Source organism: Schistosoma mansoni, chromosome 3 (assembly GCF_000237925.1).
Source record: "Schistosoma mansoni strain Puerto Rico chromosome 3, complete genome".
In the NCBI taxonomy this organism is placed as follows: domain Eukaryota; kingdom Metazoa; phylum Platyhelminthes; class Trematoda; order Strigeidida; family Schistosomatidae; genus Schistosoma; species Schistosoma mansoni.
Window position 1 is genome coordinate 24,844,657 of NC_031497.1, and position 4,690 is coordinate 24,849,346.

Consider the following 4,690-nt stretch of genomic DNA (forward strand, 5'->3'; position numbering starts at 1 on the left):
ATTTCCTGTTCTGATTTAATCAATTTAACAAATAACTATGTTTCTATCTCACAAGAGACGTGGTTTGAACTCCATTGGTCACTGCTTCTCACTAGAACTCCAGGATTTACCTCTCGCAAGGAGGGATCGCGGATGCGCACTATTGAGGAGTCCCATAATAGAACGAAACGGCCGTCCAGTGCTTCCAGGTTTTCCCTGGTTGTCTAGCTTCAATTGACTCACGCTTTCAACTATGAAAATACTAAATTTCCACGAAACCCCTTTTGAATAACTATGTCTGTTTTAGCAGAGATGGATAAAGGCTAGTAGTGGAGTCCAGGACGCGCGTTTCGTCCTATTTGGGACTCGTCAGCTGGATGTACCTGCATCTCAGAGTTGATGTTCACTCTGGGAATCGAACCCAGTACCCTCGCTTCAAACGCCATCATGTTATCCACTCGACCACTGAGTCCTGATAGCCACTTGCTTGTGCGATGGGGTGAAGTTTAAATTCAACTTAGTATTGTTTGTTTGAATCTTCCCATCGATTTGTTAGGACTGCAACTGGTCAGTCTCTAATTGGCATATGTGCATACTGTGCGTATTGCCTCGATGTACCTTAATTCACAAGCATGGTAAGCAGAGATGGATAGTGGCTAGCAGTGGAATCCAGGACGCGCGTTTCGTCCTATTTGGGACTCGTCACCTGGATGTACCTAAATCCCAGAGTTGATGTTCACTCTGGGACTCGAACCCAGTACCCTCGCTTCAAACGCCATCGCGTTATCCACTCGACCACTGAGTCCTGATAGCCACTTGTCTGTTTGTTTTTTTACTTACTTGGTTATTTGATGAAAAGTAAACAACTTGTCCAAAAAAGCAATGCAGAAGCATAACAATAATAATAATAATAATAATAATAACAAAATCCAAATGGAATGTGCAAAAATTATTTTCTGTAATTTTATAGTTGAAATCATGAGTCAATTGAAGCTAGACCACCATGAAAAACCTAGAAACACTGGATGACGGCTAAGTGGTCTAGTGGTGAAGCGCTCGCGTGCGAGACTGATAGGTTCTGGGTTCGAATCTCGCGAGGCGAGACCGTGGATGCGCACTGCTGAGGAGTCTCACAATAAGACGAAATGGCCATCCAGTGCTTCCAGGTTTTCTATGGTAGTCTAGCTTCAATTGACTCATGATTTCAACCATATAAAATTACTGAAATCTCCACAAAACTCCTTCTGATAGTTATTTTCCTCTTATTTACACACTTTTTTCATATTGTAATTCATCCAATCACTTTAACAAAACAAGAAATTCAGGTATTGTGTGTGTGTTTCTTTTGCTTTCTTTTCTCAGATATTTATATTTTTTCTGTATGTTGATACAGAGAATACTTCAGTTCAGTAATTAGTTTGTTATTATGTATTAATGTGTATCAATAAAAGAATATTATAAATTTTAATAAGGAACGTTATTTTAGGGGCTATAACATTCGAGTGCTTAATTTATTTAATTTATATTACATCTGAATAGTACGATAAGTCAGTCAGTCAGTCACAACGTAGAACTTCAAACGTACGTAAGTCAATTCGAGTTGTCATACCACACTAACACAGAGATGCAGTTGCCCATTCAAATCCCATAGTGGTAGAAGTAGTAAGAGTATAAGTATTATGTGAAAGATTAGGGTTCGAAGATGTTATTCAAGGAGTATAATCCAGTAAAGCGAATTTGGAAAGAGAAAAAGGATACGGACATGAGGAATTCAGAAGATTAGAATTTGGAAGAACACAAAGAGTGGATGCACCTTCGCCATTGCAAACGATTTTGAGCCATGTCATTCAAGGTCTCTAACCATCGATTGCTATCATCTCGCGGATCTCAACCAGGCAGTCTACACCTACCAACATGACTCAGTCCAATTGTCAGTGACTTCATCGATTTGTGCCATGTTTTGGTCTGGTCGCCCCTAACTTTCTTCCAACCTACTCCTACAACATAAAACATTGCACGTTGGGGCAGTCGGTGGTTGAGCATACGTAACACGTGTCCCAGTCATCTGAACTGATGAAGTTTCAGTACTTCATCAATCGATTTGCCATCCTAACTTAGTACCCGTTTCCTAACAACTGCATTACTTACTTGGTGGTCCCAGGATATACGATAGTGCGATAAGAATTGTAATGTATTTGTGCAATACATCTTAAACAATCTGATCATACATAAGGTTGTTAAGACATTATATGTATAAAATATAAAAGGTCAAATAGACAAATTATAATGTAAGTGAAAACAAAGATAATCATAATAAAGTACATAAAAACAATGTGAAAACTATGCCGAGTAGGTTAAACGTAAGAATAAATTGTTTTTGAACAAATAAAAGGGGGTTTCAGTTTTTGTATAGTCAAAGCTTCAATAAACCTTAGTATACGCCTTTGAAAACATTTTTTTTTACAAAACTATATAGATTGACTTGATATCAACCTTATGACCTGTCTTAATCAAATGTTTCAGAATGGAGTTAGATGTCTGTCTATTTTATGATCATATTTGACCATTGGAATTCATTTACTTTTTCTAACCATTTAGGTATGTGTTCAGTTGACCTTACATACAGATCACGATTGCTCCTCTCTATGAACGTGCTTCCGCACATACATGTAAATTGATAGACATAATGGAATATAACACAATTGCTTACGTGCTGTTTAGGTTTTCGTTGAAACATTGACCTTGTTTTTTCAAGAATGACAAGTTGGTCTGGCTAATTTAAGTCACTATTTTAACATGTGACTATTTGTGTCACTTCTAAATGGTAACGTAATACAGACTCGATTTATGGGTGTCAGAAGCGTCATAATTCTCATCATATTGCAACCTTTCCAATGGTTTATAAACTTCAGTGTATAACCGTTATTAATTAATGTTTTAGTTAAGAGCTTTGGGTCCCCCTCAATAATAACTGGTGCCCAAATACTGTGAAACTATTCGATCAAGTTTAAGCGAAAGTTCTTATTTGCTATATAAGTAGTTTAAACCTAGTAAATCTATCTATCGTGTTATGAAATTTGTTTTATATTTTGGTTATTTTGCATTTTAAAAAAATATAATTTATTTGGAACTCACTAATCATTTAGTAAAGATTTGTGTTTTTTTGATTTTGAGCTACTCCTTTTCGTATTCAAGAACTGGTGGGGTTACTTAGTCACCCATAGTGAAGAAGGGGGTGTCTGATTTCTTTCTATAATCCTACAGTAGAAAAAAACAAGTGTAAATTTAAGAGTTTTGCTTGAAATCAACTAGTTAGAGTTAAATATGCTAGTTATCAGTACATATTTTATATATTTATTTAAACACATAAATATTGGTACAAGGAAGCACCAGATACATATGCGCCACACAAATCAAATGAGATTTGTGTGACGGCTGTAATACTGCCCAAGTGCCCAAATCGAAGCATATGGTTTTCTTAGGGGGCCACAACCGAAGCCTTTGACCTAAAGATCTGATCCATAAGGCAGTGGAGCATCGTGAGCAGATGCAGTCCCATGGTAGCCAGTGACCAACGATTTATTCATACGCCATTTGTTGCTTCAAGATCCTGGAGTCCATGTGCACCATTGGTTTGGAATGAGGGTTTTCCAACTCCTCTAGGTGGACTTTCCGTGTCCACCAACCTGGTTAAAGCGCCGTACATTGGCTTTTCGTTCTCTCAATTTCGTAAACAACACCTCCACTATGAGAAGGCAGTGAGTACATATTTACAATTAACTTGAAATAATATTCACATTTCAATAAGAGAACGAAACAGAAGGCTATTCGGTATCGACCTTCTTTCAAATCTTCTATAAGCTAATGATGATTTTGTGACAGATTTGTGTGCTCAACTTTGAATCTTTAGTTTTTGTTAGTGATTACCTAACAGAACGAATTTGTACTGAGGAAATTCTTTTGGATTGGATGATGAATAATTATTATTTGAAAAACATAAAATAGATCAGAAGGGGTTTTGTGGAGAATTTAGTATTTTCATAGTTAAAATCATGAGTCCATTGAAGCTAGACCACTATGGAAAACCTGGAAGCACTGGACGGCCGTTTCGTCCTATTATGGGACTGCTCAGTAGCAGTGCGCATCCACGATCCCGCACTCACGAGATTCGAACCCATGACCTATCAGTCTCGCCCCAGAGCACTTAACCGATAGACCACTGAGCTGGCCGGCATCCGATGGTGTTAATGTCTAACTTAAACCTATCCACGATTTTGAGCAACCGTTCACCAATTGTCTTTAGTGAGTTGATATCTCTACAACAGACTTTGTAGAACTCCACTGGTCACTGCTTTCCATTAGAACTAAAGGAAATATCTCTTGAATTCCGTCACTAGTGAGCATATGATCATAGATCAGAAGGTTCGAATCTCGCGAGTGCGGGATCGTGGATGCGCACTGCTACTGAGCAGTCCCATAATAGGACGAAACGGCCGTCCAGTGCTTCCAAGTTTTCCATGGTGGTCTAGCTTCAATTGACGCATGATTTCAACCATGAAAATCATGAAAATACTCAAGCTTATTCTGTATTTCAATAAGAGTTGCTCGTTGTATACATAGACATATATACATACACTCACAATTTTGAATCGGTTTTCTACCCAATTAACTAGTTACAATAAAAAAGACACCCTGAAGAGTATTTATTTCC

At 37.8% G+C, this 4,690-nt stretch overlaps 1 non-coding gene across 1 annotated transcript; it reads right to left on the minus strand.

The window, feature by feature from the left end:
• Positions 1 to 381: 381 nt before the first annotated feature.
• On the minus strand, positions 382 to 447 carry Smp_tRNA_02143_Pseudo_TTG.1.1. The gene has a single exon. It is a non-coding gene (tRNA).
• Between the last annotated feature and the right edge of the window lie 4,243 nt (positions 448 to 4,690).